General features: G+C 47.3%; 1 protein-coding gene across 5 annotated transcripts in view; it reads right to left on the reverse strand.

Moving 5' to 3' along the window:
• The window catches only part of FLNB (filamin B), a 137,518-nt gene that overhangs the window by 114,961 nt on the left and 1,088 nt on the right, over positions 1 to 21,469 (reverse strand). The gene's annotated exons all lie outside the window — the stretch shown is intronic.

Genomic DNA, 21,469 nt, shown 5'->3' on the forward strand with positions numbered 1-21,469 from the left:
AATTAAGAGGCTTAACTGTATGGGTCCACAACAATTAAGCTCTGTGGAACAGAGGCCCTGCTGACATCACCAGTGAGAAAAGGATGGTCTCATCTGAAAGTGCAACACTGTAGAAAGTTACTCCCAATAAAAACCTTTGCAGTGTTGTTGCCCCACGCGGAGACGTTGTGCTGGGCCAAACCTCACACGTGGTCAGCTCATCGGGGACAGGGTGGCCTCCTCAGCGGGGACTGTGATGAGCAGCCACTCTAACTGTCGGACAAGGAATTCTCGAAGCTTCCACTTGCCTCCTAACAGAATCTTCCAATCTGGAATAACACTCAAGACGACTAAGGCTGCTGCTTTGTCAGAAGTCCAAACCCCATAACCACGATCTTTTTTTAGTTTTTAATTGGGGAAAGTCACTGTGGCTGAGCAACATTTTCCTCTCCTTCGACACGGATCCTGGAAGGCAATCAAACCCCCGATTTCTCACACATTCATTCTTTCTTCCAACTCTTTCTCATAAAAAGGGGGGATGGGAGGACCTGTTGTTTTCACGAAACTGCCATTTTGCACCCTCTTTAGATGGAAACCCAACAAGTCTGCAAGACTAAGGATCACAAATTAAGGTACCTGGTATTTTTATAAGGCATGGACGCCACTTAAATTTAAAGTCAGATTTTATTTTACATCTAAGGTTAACTAACACCTTGTAATTATATAGACAGCTTAAATGAAACCTCAAGCTTGCTAAAATTTACATGTTTTTTTCCCCCTCTTTGATCTGCCTGTGAGGTGAAGAGGTAATGTTGCTTCAAGGAGGGGACAGAGGTGATTACCCGAAGTCACAGGCCATATAATACCACAGCCAGTGACACCAGAGTTTCATAAAATAAAGGGGGGTTCTGAAGAACAAATAGCAACCTAGTGGAGCAGTGGTCCAGCATGAGAGGCTTCCCTGGGGGCCATTCGCCCAGTGTCCGAGATTTGGGGGCTGCCGGTAGGCAGTTAGGGCACGTGATCTAGGTTAAGCCAATCCCAAGAAATACCCTGGCCAGCGATCGGTTGCAGAGAGGGCAGGTGACCCACCCAGCCTGGTCAGAGTGCGCCTCGGGCCTTCCCGAGACAGCCGGGACCAGAATCTATTAACAGTGAAAATGAAAAGCTTTGTGGTGGTGGACAGAGAAATTAAAAAGTGACTAAAACCACAGCTGCTTTTACCAACCAAGTTAAAAAATACTGTTCTTTTAGAAAAAAACACTTCTTGCGGCTAGGATGTACAAGAAATGGAACTTTCATACACTGTTGGTAGAAATAGAAAATGGAAAAATTGGAAAACGGTTTGGCAATTTCTTAAAAAGTTAAACACGTACCTACCATACGATCTAACCACCCACTCAGAAAAAAAGGAACTATGTCCACACATAAACTTGTACAACGATGTTCATAGTGGCTGTATTTGGAAACAAGCCAAATGTCATCGGCGGAAGAATGTATAAACACATTACGGTGAATCCGTGCAATGAAACTCCGCTCAGCACTAAGAAAGGAATGAAACACTGACACAGGCGATGAGAAGGTGACTTTCACAGCAGTTAAGCTGAGTGAAGGGGGATGGACAACAGCAAAAGAGCACACACTGTATGGCTCCAACTGCACAAAACTCTAATGAAGGCAGACTGACCTGTCGTGCCATAAAGCAGACTGGTGGCTGGGGGCAGGGTGTGCGGGGAAGACTGAGAGGGACAATTACAGAGCACAAAGAAACTTCTGGGCCTGGACTGTATGTTCACTATCTTGGCTACAGTAATGATTTCCCAATGTTTGCATACATGAATGAATGTGTGCATAGATGTATATATATATATATATATAACAAAACAAACTGTAGTTTGTTTAACATTCTGACAATCAGAGAGTCAGAGCAAAATAGGGAAAACAAGGCTCATTACTGATGTTGAGAACTTACGATTTACCTTCAGTTCAGTGGATATGATCATTTTTATCTTTTTAAAAAAATACTTGTACATATTGCAAAATGATCCCCACAATAAGTGTCATTAACATGTCATCATCTATAGTGACAATTTTTTTTCTAGTTGTAACTTTTAAGATGCAATACATCACTCTCTTAGCAACTTTTAAATATTCAATGTAGTATTACTAACTATAGTCGCCATGTTGTAAACCACATCTCCATGAGTTCTTTATTTTATAACTGGAATTTTGTGCCTTTTGATCCTCTTCACTCATTTTGTCCACCCTCCACCTCCTGCCTCTGACAACTACCAATCACATTCATCCATCAAAGGATGGTTACTGTAAATAATCCATGTCCTGGTTACTGTAAATAATGCTGCAGTAAACACGAGGGCAGTCCTGGCCAGTGTGGCTTGGTTGGTTGGGCATCGTTCCACAAACTGAAAGGTCGCGGGCTCAATTTCCAATTGGTGTTCCTCTCCCTCTCTTTCTCCCTCTCTTCCCTTCTCTGTGGAATCAATAAAAGAAAAAAAAGTAAAAAAAAAAAAAAAAAAAAAAAAAAAGAGGGCGCAGGCTATATTGAGTTAGTATTTTTGTCCTCTTTGAATACCCAAAAGTGGAACTGCTGGATCATATGGTAGTTCTAATTTTAATTTTTTTGAGGCCCCTCCATACTGTTTTCCGCAGTGGCTGCGCCAATTTACATCTCCATGAACACTGCACGAGGGTTTCCTTTTCTCCGCATCCTTGCCAGCACTTGTTATTTCTTATCGTTTTGATAATAGCCATTCTAACAAGTGCGAGGCGGTAGGTATCTCATTGAGGTTTTGATTTGCATCTTCCTGACGATTAGTGATGTCAAGCACATTTCGTATCTGTAAGGCTTCTTTGGAAAAACATCTATTTAGATGAACTGCTCGTTTTTCAGGTAGATTCTTTTTTTTTTTTTTTGCTCAAATTGTAAGAGTTCTTTATATATTTTAGATATTAGCCCCTTATCAGACATAAGGCCTGAAAATACTTTCTCCCATTCATAGGTTGCCTTTTCATTTTGGTCATGGAATCCTTTGCTGTGCAGAAAGTTTTGAGCTGGATATCACCCCACTTATTTATTTTTACTTTTATCGTCTTCGAACCCTACAGTTTTAATGTGTCATTTGTTGTATGTCGATTATACCTCAATAGCATGGTTTTTGAAAAAATAAAAATAAACACTACTGAGCTCATACATTTGGGGACCTGGGACACCAAGACCACAGCCCCCTAGATAGGGACTGCCAAACCACAACGGGGACGGGCTTGCTTTCAGCCATGATGCAAGGGCATTCTCAGATTCAACTCTCTCATCACGTTCATTCCTCTGTTGAAACATCCCTTTCTATGGCTTTTTAGTACTTTTAAGGGCAATGCAGTATTTCAGGAGTCTCTTGAGATATTTCCTTGAGAAATAAATACTCCTTTGCTTAGACAAAAAGCAACTGACTAAAAGTTCCTGGATACAAATATTTAAAGCTCTTTGCCTTTAAGAAACTCAAGTCTGCCAAGTTCATAAGCTACCCAGTGGGAGGGACCTCACATTCTAAGGTAATTAGCTCTGGAGTTTCAACATATACTTGGAGAGTGGGAGGGAGTAATCTTGCTAAGTGAGAATGTCTTTTGTCTTAGTATCATCCTGACAGCTTGAGGATGATCTGTTTCCTTTCTTACAAACTGGGCCCAAGCTTGTCTTTAAAACAAACAAACAAAAAAATAAAAGTAGGTACCTTTTTGTTTCCTTCTCCTGGTTAAGCTCAGTAATACATTAATTTTAGATACACTTTTTATAAGGAAAGTATTTCCAATAAAAACACACACAACAGGGGGGACAGAAAAATAATACAATATAACCACCAGTGCAACTGGAGAATAAAACGGTACGCAGAGCTGCAAGCCCAGCACACCCCTCCATGAGGTGTGCCCCACTCGCCCCCCCAGGTGGCCACTACCCAAAGCTTGGTGATGGTTCTCATGAACAAATCTGCACATCTATTACATTCGTGCAAGTTTGTATAACAATGTGATAGTGTATGTATTTCCCTGCAATTTGCTTTTTCTGCTCAGCATTGGTCTGTGAAGCTGATCCAGGGAGATGCACTTGGAGACGCTGTGGGGCCTGCAGCCACCCTCCCTTGGCCCAAGTCTGATTCCGGCCTCAGTTACAGGGGCCACTCTGCGCCAGCTCAGATCACTTCCCGAGACAACGTACCAACTCAAGCACAGGCCTTTTCTTTTCCTCTTTGCTGCAGCAGAGCTGACACGCATGGGCGCCCAGCCTGGAAATTCAAAAGAATTAATGCCTCCATCACTGGGGCACAGGAGCTAGGGGACGTCCAGCCTGCCGTCCTTCCTTCTCCAGGGGGCAATTCCAGAGGCACTCTGCATACAAGAGGGACTTCTCAGCGGGTCCCAGCAGAACTGAGCCCCAGCAGAACCCTTAAAAATTCACCCTGACACTGGTGTCTCTTCCTTCCCTGCCCACTCACAGTTTTTCCCTCCTGCTACCGGGGATCTCCTGCCCCCAAAAGGTACCTCTACTTGGGTGCTGGTCCTTGTAGCCAGCCTACTCTCAGCTGAGCTGAGAACTAGACCCAGAACTAAGCTGAGTCCTGGTTTATTCATTTTTTATTGCTCTGCATTCCCTTTTTATTGACATAATTTATTTTTACAGGATATACCCTTTGCAGTGTTGTAAGGAATCAAGTTTTTAAGTGATATTTGATGACAGAAAAATTATCATTAATTGGTAGAATATCCAACTACATACAGTCCATACATGTGTACAGAAAAATGAAAGGTAATTATTAACAATTCCTTTGTTATTTCTAGACAGTGAAACTACAAGTGAATTCTCCTCCTACTATTTTTATGTAATTTTCCCATTTCTATGCAAAAACATATACAGTTGACCCTTGAACAATGCAGGGGGGTTAGGGGTACTGACCCCCCAATGTATAACTCCACATATACTGTATTTTTGGACTATAAGATGCACCCCCCAAGTTGGAAGGAAAAGGGGGGGTACATCTTATAGTCCGAATATAGCTTGCCTGGCTCTCTGTGGGGGTGGGGGGGGTGGCGGTGGAGTGGGGTCACAGGTTATTAAATATTTTATGACATTTTTTGCTTCAAAAAATTTTTTCCTATTTTCCTCCTCTAAAACCTAGGTGTGTCTTACGGTCAGGTGCATCTTACAGTCCTAAAAATACGGTAACTTTCAACTCCCCCAAAACTTAACTTGTCCCTTGGTGTCCACAGGGGGCTGGTTCCGGGACCCCCCCCAAGAATACCCAAATCCACAGGTGCTCAAGTTCTCAATATAAAATGGCAAAACCAAGGCCTCCAGTCAGCCCTCCACACCTGTAGACTCCCAACCATGGACAGAAAACGGTACACATAATTACTGAAAAAAATTGCATGTAAGTGGATCTGCTAACTAGGAAAAAAATAATAAATCCTAGACAGATGTACAACTGACGTCAGTAGTATTGCCACAATACATCAGCACGGAGGAGGTCATGTGGAAGGAGGGGGAGGAGTGCCACAGGACTCCAGGGACAAACAGAGGGCGTGGGCATGGGCCCCTGTGTACGGAGCAGAGGGGCTGGGGGAAGGTGGACGGATGCAGGAAGAAGCTCTGGAGTAAGTAAGACACACACCTTCCTCATCACACTCCTCCAGCTCCCCAAGGACATCTACCTCCTTTTCTGATACCACCCCCTTCAACAGGCCTGCCCAGCATCATTCGTCAAAGAGTCCTGAGCAGGGTCTGGATCTACCTTCCAAACAGGACCTGGGGGGCCCCAGTGAAGTGACTCCACCCCAGCTCTGCAGAAGACCTCACTGGTCTGAGGGTAATCCATCCCCCTTGCCAGGGGGACTGGTTCAAAAATGCCACATAATCCAACTTGGGCTAACGAGACATAAGGAGAGGAAAGTTGCTCTTGGCTTGTAAGGAATTCCAAAGAACAATCTCTCAACTTGCAGGAACTCTCTGCCGTGGGAAACCACAAAGGAATCAGCCTTAGGACTGCTGAAACCAAGACAGCGGAGACCCAAGGACCCTGGGTCCTGCACGGCAGCACCGAGCCGCTGGACCCAGAAACCCACAAGCCACTCTGTGCTCCCACTGACACGAGCCAAGCAATTTCCTTCTGCTGAACCAGTTTTGGGTCCCATCCTTTGCAGCTGAAAGGATTCTGACTGCCACCCCTCCCACCCCCGACCAAGGCTCACTCCTCTGGGGTCCATCTCATCTTGATTCAACCCATACACCTTATCATAGGGGTCACAGCAGCATCATTTGTTCCGAATCCCACAGTTCTTCTGCATGTCCTGATACCTGATACCCATCAGCATAATCAACTCAAACCCCCAATTTTACACGCCCCTTCAACTTCACTCACTACCACCCTGGAGTAGTAAAAACCTGACCCCTTCAAGCTGAAAAAGTGTGGGACTGATTACCTCTTAGCACTTCCTGAACATCTCTCGTGAGGTAAGTACTTTATAGAGTTTGGCTCATTAATCTTCACACCCACTCTTTCAGGCAGAAACTATGATTATCACCAGTTTACAGGAGAGCACTGCGGCTCCAGGGTAATCATGAAACTCAATCCTAGGTCACACGGTAAATCCCAGATTCAAACCCAGAGCTGTCTGACTCCCAAGTGCTCACTGGTAACGACAACTTTCCTCCTCCCAGAAACCCAAGGGAAGCAGGTGGTGCCCGAGGCTAGCAGATGGACAGAAAAGCCAGGCGCAGCCTCATACCCCACCACCTCAAACACACCATTCATTCCTGGAGACCAGCCTGAGGCATTTCAGGGGTACATCTTGCTTTACAGAAACTGCAGGACACGCTTATCAGAGAAAAAAATTAGTGTTGTAAAGGGTCTACCAGGCATTGTTTTATCTTGACTATTTACCATTGACATGGACTCCAAACGAGCTCCAAACTCAAACCAGACTTTAGGAAAAGAAGGTTGGTTACCGTGATAGGAAGGGTTAAGATGGACCATTGTCTTAACACCATAAGAATGGCAATGATACAACTTAATATACTTAGTTTCTCTAGAATCATTCTGGACTAAAATAGGTTTATTGTCCTTTTCAAAAACTAAAAAAAATTTATTTTCTAAACAACCCCTACACACACACACACACACACTCTAGAACTTAACTCTGTGGTTTTCTTACTGTAACTTCTGTGGCCTGCCCTGTTCTTCACTTACATTCAGTCTGCTCCTGTGACCATGAACTCCCCAAGGTCAGCGGCACTGGGTAAAGGCTTCACAAGCACTGTGGGCCAAGCACCTACACATCACTGCTCTGAGCTACTATGACCCTTTGCACGACAGAAAGGACGCTATTCTCTTTCCATGTCTTTCTCCATCCTCTGTGTGGCTGGGTTACTCTGAACACCTCTCTCTCTCTGGCTAATGCTCCTTTTAAACTAAAAGAGTGGTCTCTCCCTGAGAACAGGCAACAGCGCTAGCTAGGATTTAAGAACACTGCTTTGGGTTTATTTACGATTACCTCTGATTTACCTAGTGACCACTTCTTCTGTTACGAGAGTGACACAAAGTCTCCTTTTCAAATACGTTTGTTTTAAAAGTGAGTCAACTGCAAGGAGAAAATGTTAAGCAAAAATGAAATGGAAGGGGCAGCCATGGGATTAGGACAAAAATTTTAACAGTGGTTCCTTTACAAATGACTAAAGTTTGGGAAAAGACCTAGGCCCGTTCTCCCATTTCACAGATGGGGAAACCGGGGCGAGACGGAGATGGGGCCTCTGCCAGGCGCCAGCAGAAGCAGGCCCAGGGTAAGATCCAGAGTCTGGGTCCTGCCCTCTGCCTGGGACTGGCAATCTTGCCAAATCCAGCTTATTCTGGGTGTTCTCGGGACCCTCCGGAAGCAGAGCAAGTTAACATCTGCTGATCGTACAGATAACACCTAACTGACGGTCAACTTTAATAGCTGGCCAAACAAAAGCTATTGTGCAAATGTGTGAATTTTTGCCCTGTCACAGGGAAATGGCGCTCAGGCTGACTAATTTCCTATCCTGAAAACAGGAGTATCTGCATTAGTCACTCCTCAAGTGAAACACCCTCACAAATTTCACCTTTGGGAAAGGTGCTATGTGTTCCCTGCCCCCACAAGAGACAACTTAAAAATGACACCCCTCTCGAAGGCTGCAGTATGTGACATGGGGCCCGGCCACGGGAAGCAGGCAGTTACACCAGACACAGACTAGTCCTAGTGTGCCCATGAAAAGAACTGCGAATGATGCACACCCCCAACTTCCTGCATCCCTTCGGTCTCAGGAACTACAGGCTTTGCTGCTGCCAGCTTCCTCCAGTCACCCAGGCCCAGCAACCTCAGTGCTGTTTGTACAGGGTGTGACCCCAGGAGTCCAGTTTCCAAGCACGACTGTAAAAGCATTATCACCAGCTCTGAGACAGGAGGTTGGACAGGGCTGGGTTTAAGACCGCACCCAGGGCAACGGTCCTGGCAGACGGTACAGGCAGCCCCTCTGGGATGATCCCAAAGGTCAAAGGGCCAGGACCAGAAGGGAGAGAAAGCAGTGCCCAGGGACAAGCCAGTGGGAGGTGGAGGGAGCAGATGATACAGCCCCCTTCGATCCATATTGAGAGGACACAAGGCAGTCAGCACAGCCTCACCTCCAGCACGGCTGCTCCCTCTTCAACCTCCCTGATTAGACCTGAAAAGGGTTAAGTGGGAGGTGGGGGCTCCACAGTAACAACACTGATGCTGCACCACAATAGCAGCACCTGCCATTTGCTGAGCACATGGCCAGGTGCTAAAGGCTTTTGATGCACATTCTGTCTGCACCGTATAACTCAGTAAGGCAGAGAGCACTTTATCACTACCCTTTGCATACAGAACACAAGCTCCTAGAGGTGTACGGCTGGCTGGGGTCAGCCCGCTCTCTAGGGGCAGAGCCGAGACGCAGACCCATGAGGAAGCATATCACCTGGAAGGCGGTACAGAAACTTCCAAGACAGAAAAACCAGGGAAGAAAGAAATGGGAGGAAAGGACATTCTCAGAGACAAAAAGAGAGGATCAAAGAAAGAAAGGAGAGGCAAAGGGGCTGGTGAAAGACCCAGAGCCATGAGTCAAACAGGACAGAAGGGAAAGTGAGGGAAGACACCAGGAACAGTCAGCACCTGACCTGGCCGGGCGGCTGAGTTGGCTGGAGCACTGCCCCGTGCACCACCGAACGGCTGCGGATTCCATTCCCAGTCAGGGCACACACCTAGGCTGCAGGTTTGATTCCCAGTCACAGAGGGTACAGGAGGCATTCGATCAATATTTCTCTCTCATATTGATGTTTCTCTCTCTCCCTTCCTCTCTCTCTAAAATCAGTAATAAAAATGATCCTTGGTGAGGACTAAAAGAAAGAAAAACAGTTAACACCTGTTTTTTATCCTCAAAGGAAGCATGGCTGGAAGACCAGGAAAGGCCACTGGCCTGTGGTTCCTACCTGATAATTACTCAAAAATCCAGGTTACTTCTGAAAACAGCCCGTTAGGGATGAAGTATCTGACCAATTTCTGTGTGCATTTCCACCCACCTCTTCCCTTCCAATATACCTAGGGCACTTTCCCTCCATCGGAGGGGGCACCACAGGTCCAGGAGTTAGGAAAAGGCAGTGTCAGGAAGGCAGGTGACAACCAGCTTCACAAGGCACTTACTGTCTGTCGAGGGCTGGCCCGGTGCTTCACAGCCCTGTACCATTTAATCTTCAGTGACACTGAGTGGGGCACCATTGTAGCCTGGGACACTGAACCTCAGAGACTGAACCCCTTGCCCCAAGTCCCCCAGCTAGTAAGTAGCAGGGCCTAACTAACCCATACACTTAAGTGGCTCAATCCACCCAAAAGTGGTTTCTGTTCCACCTCCTTTGCCTCAAACAAGGCCAAGGCAAGATGATTCCATGGGCCCGGTGTCCTGAAGGCTGTTGAGAATATAAAGTCTCAAAAAAATCAAAACCAGAAAGACCTTACAGGGGTGTCCAACCCCCGGCCCACAGCCCACATGCGGCCCAGGGTGACTACGAGTGCAGCCCAACACAAAATCGTAAGTTTACTTATAACCTTTTTTTTAAGCTCATCAGTTTTCGTTAGTGTTTGTGTATTCAAAATGTGGCCCAAGACAACTCCTCCTCCAGTATGGCCCAGAGAAGCCAAAAGTTCGGACACCCCTGTTCAGGGTCTTTTAAATGTTTCTATTGCAGACAAGGGTGAACCCACCTGCCCAACTACCACTATGTTAGGGGCACATGGAGACATATTTAAGTTGCTGATGGAGCTGAGAAACTGAAAGGTCAATGCACTTCTGTGCTGGGGCAACCAAGAAGCAAGGTTGCCATGGTTACCAAACATAGTAACTATCAGCAAGAGACCCCCTGGTCCCAATAAAAGTTGGTCCTGAAAGTTTTTAAGACAGAAAGTGGCTGGAATACTCCCACCCGGTGGTTCACCAAAACATATTTCTAGACCAAGGGTGACTTGCAAACCACAACAAGCTTCAGTTAAGACCTCCAATTTTATTGTTGGCGACAGCTCAGTAAAAACTCAAGAATGAATCTTGTTACAACCACTGGTGTGACCAAAATGGTATCACAAAATATTTTAAATCCAGTCTTCTTCCTGAGAAAATGCACCTCCTCCTTCCCAATCTGATCAAAAGGCAGCTGTAAACCCTGGCTGGTGTGGCTCAGTGGATTGAGCGACAGCCTGTGAAGCAAAGGGTCACCGGTTCAATTCCCAGTCAGGGCACATGCCTGGGTTGCAGGCCAGGTCCCCAGTGGGGGGCACATGAGAGGCAACCACACATTGATGCTTCTCTCCTTCTCTTTCTCCCTCCCTTCCTCTCTGTCTAAAAGTAAATAAATAAAACCTTTTTTTAAAAAGGCAGCTATAAGCAAAACTCCCTAAAAGTAAAAAGAGATGTGTTAAGTAAGATTCTTCACAGGTGATGTGTTTTTAATTTGTATTTCTTTACATTCTTGCAATTATTTTTATAAGATACTACAAATGCAACATTCTAATGTCCAAAAAAAACTGTATTAGAAGTGAATTTTAAAGGCATGTGGAACTGATGGCTTTCCTTCGGGGATTAAAAGGTCAGACAAGGGTGTGAGTAACAGTCTGCCACACACTCAATGGCTGACCTGGGTGCGCCTCAGTTTCCTTGTCTGTGTAACGGGGATTACAACAATGAGGTGTAGTCACTTAGCTATCACTGAAATACATTTATCACAATGCTTGGTACTGGTAATTGCTCAGCAAACATTAACTATTATTAGCAGAACTATTACTGTGATTATAGTGAGTTTCAGTGGTTTCCTTTTATACTCATTTTCTGAGCCTCGCTTGACAACTTGGAAAAGGCCTTGTTCTCTAACAGTTAAAGCAAATCACAGATGTTCATAAAATGACTATGAAGTACCCCAAGTTCAGCATCACTGTTCCAAAAACGAGGTGTTTTAGTGGGTCCCCAGACCCAGCTGTTCACTACACCGAGTTCCCGTTTCACACTGTAGGCTGCCAAGATCCACTACTTTGCATTTGCCGGAAGCAAATATATTACAAATCAATGCACCAGATTTAGTATCTTATTCTTCAACCCACCTATGCCGGGCTCGGGGGCACAGAGGTGCACAGTAGTTACACCTGTCCCTAAAGCCATCCTGAGCCGGGGAAAGCAAGACAGGCGAGTCAGGAGACCAATACATGATGAGCCACTGGATGGTGCAGGGCGGGGAGTCGGGGGTGAGCGAGAGCGATGACTGGGGTCTCCAGAAGAGGGCCTCAAGCCTTCTAACCTCAGGTGTGACACCCCATGATCTCAAATAGGAGTGCCAAGGAAAAAACAGGGACAGGAGAGGCAATGCTGGTAAGAGATACATGCCCGACAGGAAGTGTAACATGACACCTGGATCATTTCCTGTAAAGGACTCCCGGCCAGAGGGCAGTCCCCAGGGGCCAGCCAGCAGTGCCTCCTTTAGTGGAGATAAGGAATGTGACAAGCCACTGCCCAAGCCAAGATCCACCAAGGCTCCTCCTCTCAAAACTCTTTCTGGGCTCTGCCTGGGAGTGGGGGGTTGTAGGCGGTGCTGGCGGCTCCGCTGAGGGCCCCATCCCACCAGAAGCACATCCATGATCTTCCAACCTGAGCCTCATCTGACAAGAAATCTTATAAACAGAACCCAGAACTCTGTTCAATTAACAAAACCACCAAGTCACAAAGGCCTTTTGGGGTCTGAGCCCAAGGCCTCCTCAGCACCTGAGGTCCCTTGGGGGTCAGGGCCTGCCCCAGACCTATACCCACCCTCCCCCAACCCCCCCAGGGAACAGTCACTTTGTTCTTGAGCAAGAAACACCAGGCCCCACCAGGCCCAGTCAAGTTCCCGACAGGCTATAGAATGCCAAGTAATTCTAGTTTCCTTGGAATATCTGATAAGTCACTTCAGTGAGACACAGGGGAAATGGGGTGATTCACACCAGCAGTGCGGTACCGGCATCGTGAGAACTTGGTTACTTTCTTGGGGGAGCAGGGGAGGTGGAGGAATCTGATTCAGGCCCTGGAGAATCCTTTCATGCCCCAGCCTCTACGGAAGGCCGCCTCTCTGCCTGGGTCACAGGCAGCATGTGGCCACAAGTAACGCCATTCTCGTTTGTCAGAATGAAAGCTGACTGCTGCCTGCCTTTTTTAATCTTAAAATCTGAATTTATGGGCTGCAGCAAATTTACATAGTCCCTGCTGCAAATCCCCACCCATTTCCCTATAGCTCAAAAGCCAAAATTCCACACTGTGTTCCAAATAATTCCAACCTCTTTGGTTGCCTTTATATCTGAACGGAAATTCCAGAAAAGTTGTCTAGTGTAGCAAAAGCTGACCAGCCTTATGAAAATACTCAGAAAGGTGACCCATTTAGTCAAAAGAGCTTTCAGATCTCCATGAGAAAAGGAATTCATGCCAGCATAAAGGGCCTTCAGAGAGGGAGAACAGGAGTGTTGTGTTAACGCCCAGACCTTTCAACAGGCCAGCCCTGCGCCTGCTGGGGAGCTGCGCGCAGAGTCAACCGGCCAGCCAGACCAGCTTTCTCTCTCAGAAGAACTGCTGCGAGGAGAAGCCCTCTTGGGGACACAAGTCCAGCTCTGGCGCGCACAGCGCAGCACTGTGGTCCAGAGCAAAGGGCTGCCCACGGAGCTCGTTGAGGATGAGCAGGCAGCGCCTCACCGCCTTGCACGGGGAGCAAGCAGCTGCTTGTGCCAGAGCTGCCAGACTGATAAAGGCCACGTGCCAGCCGGAAAGAAAGGTTCTGCTCACCAGCAAACACCACCCAACATGCTCTCTCCACCAGTTAACGTAGAGAGGTAGCAAAGGAAAGGATGTAGAATGAGGTCACTCTGACAGAGCAGAGCTGTGCCAATGGTAGCTTAGCTGTCACCAAGGATCTCCCAGCAAAGCCGGGAGATCTCCTATTGTTTAGATCCACCGAACATGTTCTGTGAATCCCACAGGACCTCAGCCAGGAGGAATCCCAGGAGCACCTCCTCCTCACCTCCAGCTTCCAGACCTCACAAACAAAACCCTGCCTGGCTCCCCAAAGCAGCCTTCATCAGCTTGTCCCTACTACAGAGGGACCTTCCATGAAAGCACTGCCCCTGGGAACCAAACAAGGCAGGGAAAGAGCAATAGAGGTATCTCCAGCACCAAAGAAATGTCGCCAGAATTGGAGAGCAAGTCCCATGAAAGCTCTTAGGTGTGGAAAAGATAAGGCAAATGGGCCAAAAAAAGTTCTGTTTTATAGTAGGAAATTTTGCATTAATCTAATTCAAATGAGTCAAGTTTCCAGCAAAATAAAAGCAAACCAAACTAACGTCTCTCACTACAATGTATCTATTTTACTTTATAGGTGTGGAACCTAACTTGGACATTAAAAAAATACAGCCTGACTCAAGCAAGCACCGTGCCTGGCCTGTGAAGTGAGGCAGATTCAAGCCTCAGTCTTCTCATCTGTAAAATGGAAATAGATATAAAGCCACTCGCTTTGCAGGGTTCATAATGAGGGTGAGAACTAATGAAGGTAAGGCACTCAGGACAATGCTCGCAGGCAGCGGGCATGGGACATGCAGGATGTGATGTCCGAGGTGGGCGTGCACCACCTTCAGTAAACAAATGGCATCATCAGTGGGGGGTCACTACCAAGAACAGTCAGGAAATAAGCAGGAGGAAGACAGTGTCCTCCTTGCCAAGCTGTCTACCTGCGCCAGGTTCTGATGGGGGAGAGAGGAAGTCAGAAGCTCTGTCAGAATAATTCAGTCTTAAGGCCAGTCTTGACAAAGTGAAAAACCAAACTGTTCCTTGGCTTATAGTTCGTACAAGAAAGTCATGACCGAGGGCAGTCTTCTGCACAGGGGCTGGTCAGCGGGCATCAGGGAAGGAAGGCAAAAGTTCTTTGGTAAATTTTGTAATCAGACAATGAGCATTAGTAGAATTTCATCAAACTGTTTTCATAACCGAACAGTTTGCAGAAGAGATGGCAACCATCTATTTACACCTTCTCAAATGAATCCATTTATGGCAATCACTGGAAGGTTCTTAGAAGAAGGGCAGCAACTTAATATATAGCTCAGTATTTTTCTTGCAAAAAAACCATGATCTAAGTGGGCATAATTAAAACACCTAATAGTTCCATCCTTCATAAAATGTAGAACTACTCTCACCTACTGTTTTATCACTTGAGTCATGAAGAGAACAGTTTGGTTCTTAAGTCATTTTTCCCAAGAAGCTCTCTCCCTAACCATGTACTCAAATTCCCAGGCAAAGTGAGCGAGGCACCTTAAAAACACAAGGTCACTTTCCAAGCCCCAGAAGAAGAAAGTGCTATTGTTTACTATACAACAAGTGGAGCCAATCTGGTGGTTATTGAGCATGTTTAATGAGTGACGAGATTTACAGCAGTAACTAAGGTGGCTGTCAGTAGAATGAAAGGCAATTTTAACCATTAGAAGAGCAGGAGAGAACCCGCATTTAGACTAAAATGGCCCATTCCAGTGGATTTTTTTTATTGGATTCAATTTACTGTTGGAGGAAGGGGTTATAATTATAGATCCAGCTCCTTCACTGAAGGTAAACTACAGGTGAAAACTAAATGCAGCACAGGAACTAGGCGGGGTGGGGGGGACCAAAAAGGAAACGTAGAAACACGGGCCCTCAGAGGCCTCCCGACAGGGCACACGCACCCCAAGGGCACACAAGGTAAAAACCGTGGAGCACAGGAAAAGCTAGAGCCTGTATTTGAACTTGTCATCTAAAAAGAAACTAAGCTTTACTAGTATTTACTACATAGACGGACAGTGGTAATAGGTATATAACTTACAAGTACATACAGGTGAGGAAGGGCCACATTCACAAATTTTTACTGAAAGAAATGACTGAAGCTACAGTTAATCCACTTCAGCTGGATTCACCTACCCTCCCCCAAGCTCCCTTAAGGAGATGCTCTCATGGCAGCTCCACAGCCTCAGGAGGCTTAGTTCGTGAGCCAGCCCCTGGGCCCCCACTCTCCACCACCCCTCTGATTTCCACCTGACACACAATTCTACGCCTGTGCCCACCTGGCTAACTGTTCACCTGCTGCATTCTAGTCAGGCTTTAGGTCTCAGTTTACATGGCCCTTCCTCCAAGGAGCCCTCCAGACTACCCACCCCACTCCACCTCAGGGAAGGTGCTCCTCCTGGTCTTGATGCTCACTACTCACAGCCTGGTCCACAGACAGCAGCAACTAGAAGCTGGCTACAAGAGCAGAAGCTCAGCCTTTACCCCTGACCTCCTAAATTGGACCTGCATTTTTAACAGTCTCCAGGTGATCTGTGTGTGCCTAAAAGCCTGAGGACACTCCCTGGTTACGTGGTCTCCCCCTGACTGGGCAGCGTGCAACGCAGCCAGGGGTGTGACGCTCCTTACTCCTGTGGCCCCAGCAGTTGGTCTTTCATGCATTTGTTGCATGAAGGAAGGAAAAAAGATCGTGGGAAGCATCTTCACCACAGGTTCTGAGCCACAGGTGCCAAACACAAGGCCCTCGGGCCGCACCTTACGCCACCCGGCCACAGCGCAGAGCTCAGTGCCCCTAGTTAAGGAGTAGGTACACTCATACGGTCCTAACATTACATTTGGCCCTTTGAAGGCAACCACGAGGCTGATGTGGGCCCCGGTGAAAATGAGTTCGACACCCCTGTTCTAAGCGGAAGGGAACAGCCAATACACCAAATGACAGCATAGTGGTAGGACTGGCCAGAGAACATATGGAAGACAAGACCAAGTCCAGGACTTCAGTTCAAAAGCACAGTAATATTCATGATAATGCTAGCATCATGCTGTAACTTAACCTAATCGAATATTGGGTTGGCCAAGAAGTTCATATGGTGCCTTCTGCATGATGGCTCTAGTAGTGCTTAGTTGTCTTTAACTTCATTTGAAACAATTTTTTAAATTTATTTATCTTCAGAGGGGAAGGGTAGGAGAGAGGGAGAGAAATATCAATGTATGGTTGCCTCTCGTGCATCCCCTGCTGGGAACTGGCTTGACTGGGAATCGAACCACGATCCTTTCGTTCGCAGGCCCTTGCCCAATCCACTGAGCTACGCCAGCCAGGGCTTTGAAACAATTTTGATAGATTGTGTTATGACAGCTGTCATATCAGTATGCATTTTTAAAAAACCTAAATTGGTGAATTTTTGTGCGGTCATTCTAATTTTGAAGATGGAAGAAAATATGCAACATTTTCAGTGTATTATGCTTTACTATTTCATGAGAGGTAAAAATGCAACTGAAACACAAAGAGATTTGTGCAGTGTATGGAGAAGGAGCCATGACTGACCAAACATGCCAAAAGTGGTTTGCACAGTTCCATGCTGGAAATTTCTCACTGGACAATGCCCCATGGTCAGGACGACCAGCTGAAGTTGAGACAAATCGAGACATTGAGAACAATCAACATTACACCAAGGGGGAGAGAGCCGACAAACTCAAAATATCCATATTAATAAAGTTATTGGTGAAAATAAAAATAGTGTCTTTTACTTTACGGAAAAAACTAAACAGACTTTTTGGCCAACCCAATATAATGCTCCCACTGACTCTAAAGTAGGAACTATTACTCTCCTCGGTTTAACTCATGGGGAAACAGGCTCAGAAAGGTTGAGGCAGTGGACCAGAGCTGCACAGCTGCAGGAGGCAGAGAGGAGATTAGAATCCTGGCAGTCTATACCCTGAATTCCACTGTATCTGGTCTAGCCTGGTATGTGCTGACCTGGAGGCCACTTAGAGAGGAAGCAGGATGACGCGGTCCCCTGACCGTGGAGCCCCTGCAAGCAGGACACAATGGCTCAGAGCCTGAGTCTCCCTCAACTAAGCAGTGACTCTCGCCTCACAGCGCAGAACCAGGACCCGGAGCAGGGAAGGGGGTGCTGCTGCCAGATGTAACCTGGCTCCAAATCAAAGCCCTCCTTTAGCACAGACTCTCCAAGAATGAAGGCGGCTGCTGACTGGCAAGCTGGCTCCGCCGCCGCTGGAGGAGTCCGCAGAGGCCCAACGGCCATCTGGAAGTGATTTGGCGCAGAGATTCCTGAACGGGGTGGGAGGTTGGAATGACCAGCCACCCGGAGCTCCTGTCCAGCTCTCCGAAACAAAGCTGGTGTGAATGGGCCCCAGTGGCAGCCATAACATAACCAGGGATCATGCACCCCTTTCCGAGGAGGGGGCACCCTCTGGGCAGTCCATAACCCTACCACAGCAAACAGAACTAACACTAGCCAGCCAAGCTGGTCTCCCCAGCAGCACAGATTTAAATGTCCTTCAGTGTGCACACCCTCCAGTGCGACTTCTGCAAATATTATTGGATAGCACCTGATTTACTTAACAAACACTCACGTAGCACTTACTGTGTGCCACAAACTGTTCTGAGCACTTTTTAAAATGTTAACGAGTTTAATTTTTATCAGAGGTAGCAGGTACTGTCCCCATTTTAGTGATAAGAAAACCAAGGCACAGAAGTGTGGGAAGTGTCTTAATAGCTACTTGGTAGCAAGTGGGCTTAGAACCAATCGCTGCTCTTAACTACTAGGAAAAGAGCCACTGGGGACAGTAACATGTTACTTTGTTGGAAATGGCCCCAAACTTGTTAATTCTGACAAAGCAGGCTATTGTGCTCACTTTTTAAGCATTCTCTGAGTCTGAACTACATTGCCTAAAAGACACACTGGCATTTGCTAGGTAGCGCAGAAAGGAGTAGAATTTAGGATTATTTGTACGTTATTTTGGTGGGGGTAGGACAAAAGGAAGGAAAAGAGGCTGAGTGACACGGTAACCCACCACCCTGGACACTTTACCCAGTGACCCAAGGTTTTGGGAACACACACCCCGCCTGCTCTGGGGTGCTGGCTTGGCACCAGCACTTTAGGTAAACATTAGGGTAAGACCGCATCCTCTGAGAAGGAAAAAAACTCCTTTTTTCTAAAAGATCAAACCAAAACACAGCGCCTGAACTTCTAGGCAGCCTCGATGGTCGCTCCTGAGCTGGGAGACCCCTATTTCTCCAAGTTGGCTGAGCTGCCCAACGTCAGAGAGTTTTTTGGAAAACTAAGTAACTAAAACTGCCAGCTCTGGCAGACAACTAGAATTAAATATGCTGAGGCCTCACTATGAACTGCCCAAGATATAGCAAGAAAGCAAAGAAAATCTTTAACTTCTGGATGGAGCCTAGGATGGGCCCACCTTATAACGAATCACAAATGTGAATAAACAGCCAAGGCTATTATCCTTCGGGGGATTCGAAGCAGAAAAGGCAGTCCTCTAGAGGCTTTTGACCTTCCCTTATCTCAGAATTGGGTGCCTAGGTGTACACAACTCGAACGATTCCCACCATGCATACTGCTGAGAGTTATCCAAGCCATACAAAACTCTGTATTCGTTCAAGGATACCTTCCCAGATTATGGAGTAAAACACCATCCACTGAGTAGCAGAAAAGTTCCCACCACCCCCTAAACACAGCGAAGACAGGGCAGCCATTCTCTAAACAAATTTGCCTCGACACAAGACCGAAGATGCAAAATGATTCTGCTCACCTCCCGACAAACACTCATCTCCTGGCTCCCTCATCACAGTTCAGAGGATTAATCCTATCACTCACTCAAGGCCTTGCTTGAGATCCCTTCTTTGCTCAAGGCCAGAGGCTCCAAGTATGGGTGTCCGGCCACTACTCCAACAACCAGACTTAAACACGGTGTTACTGGGGCTCTCTGGTCAGGGGCGAGGGGCTGCATTTCACTCGTTTCTGACACTGGAAGGCAGGTCAGTGAAGGCTCGATTTCAACCAATGGGCAGACCTGGGTTCTCATCCCCATTTACTAGCAGAGTGACCTTCGCTGGTTACCTCACTTGTTTCCTCATCTTTAAATGGAGATAATATACTAACTTAAATCGCAGCTAGAACAGCAACCATTTCCTCAGTACTTGGTCATCAGGACTGGGGCAAGCCCCTAAGCTCCCCCGGACTTGCTGAAACAGATTATAGACAAGGAAAGCACTGGAGAGCTCTGGGTGGTGAACCACGGGGTGATCGCCAGCATACACTTAACGAGCCCCCAGACTGGAGACAGCATCACCGCCAGCACAGCAGCAACGCAGGAGGAACATCGAATACTTGAGTTGGACGGACTTTTTTCTGAAGGGCTATCACCCAGAATAGTCCTGGAGCAAAAGGAAGAGGCTTCAGGCATTACCCCCACAGGAGTCCTGGCACTTGGCCCTCCCTCCTTCTCCAGAGGCTGGAAAACCTGTTTGCTTCTAGATCTTTCTGGGAGAGCTACCATGCAGCCAACGACAGGAATCATAAACGTGGTCCCACCCTTTGACCCAGGAATGCCACTTTGGGGAACATGATCCAAGAAATAATTTAAAAGGAGAAAATTAAATTAAATTAAATTAAACAATGTAACTTGTGGTGGGAGGAGGGCCACATCCAGAAGCAGCCAATAACAGCCCACGGGGCCCACAGCCAGGAAAGGGAAGGTTAACGCTGGAATGTCAGGACAACGGAATGTCAGGACGACGGAAGGCACTGTGGCCTGGGTGGGTTCACAAAAGAAAATCATGAGGGTTAGGTAGAAAACTCTAAGGGGCTACACAAAGTCTAGAACAAGACCCTCAAGTCCCCGGCCCTGGTGGGAAGCCATCCCGGCAGCAGCTGCAACCTCTGTAAACAGCTGGTAAACCAGGCAGTCCAGGATTTTCTGCTGCTGTGGCTTGGGTTTTTCATTTGTTTTTTTAAAAACGATTTCATGTCATATTTGGATACTCCTGGTTTACTTTAAGTTTCTTTGTTCGGTTAATTAAGTAAATACACATTTTTAAAACAAAGAACGGATCCAAGTTGAGCCCAGCCAGGCCTTCAGATTCCTCAGAAGGGAAACTTAGCCTCTGCAAATGAAAGAATTCTTAAGAGAATTCTGAGGTTCTCTCTCCCCCAGTTACAGAAGATGGGCCCCCAAAGGGAAATAAGAGCGTGCCACACGGCTTCCCTCTGCAGAGAAGCCACCTGACGACTGGGAAGGCTGGCTGGGTGCTGGCAGCTGCCTGGACCCAGGAAGCAGGTCTACCTGCCAGGACAGGTGTGGGGGAGGGAGAGAAGGGAGGAGACAGCCCAGAGGGAACCCCTTTCACGCAGGAGAAGTCTCAGGGGCCACACCCACCACCCTAATTTCCTGCCAGGAGTCACAGTTTTGGCCTGGTTTCCTCAGGAAGAGACCCCAGACCCAGGTCTGGGCCAACTCCTCTCCGGCACGAGCCTCACCTGGCAGAACATGCACACACACACTCTCCCTCTCTGCATACATGTCCCCTATACACGCATGCTGTGTGACGGTCCACACCCTGAGCAGCCTTGTGACTTTCCTGGAAGCCATCCTCTAGCCCGGGTCTTAGTGGGGACCTCACCTTCATTCTTCCTCCCCAGCTCTGGGGGATTGAAACTCAACACTGACTCGTCCCTCCTCTCAGGAAGACCCCGGTGTGGGGAGGGCAGGGAGAGGAAAGCAAAGTCTCCTTTCATTGCAACCCACTTCCTTCTATTCTCAGCAAGACCCTCAATTCTTTCATGGCTTGGGCGAGTCATTTAGTCCTCTGGACTCCCTGTCTGCAAAATGGGTTTAATGACACCCCAACTCGCGGGATGTGTAAGGGCTGGGATAACTGGGAGGCTGTTGGCAGACAGCGCTCGCTAGTTTGGGGTCCCCACAAAGCAGCAGTTCCCATTACCACCAAGTCTAAACGGCAACTTCAGCGGCCACCGCGGGCTCACCCTGCGGCGCTGGCCAGAGCCGAGGGGGGAGCGGAGAGAGCGAGGGCGACACACCCCCCGGGGTTCCCCTGCC

This window comes from Artibeus jamaicensis, unplaced genomic scaffold, assembly GCF_021234435.1.
Source record: "Artibeus jamaicensis isolate MK-2021 breed Jamaican fruit bat unplaced genomic scaffold, CSHL_Jam_final contig_519, whole genome shotgun sequence".
NCBI lineage: Eukaryota > Metazoa > Chordata > Mammalia > Chiroptera > Phyllostomidae > Artibeus > Artibeus jamaicensis.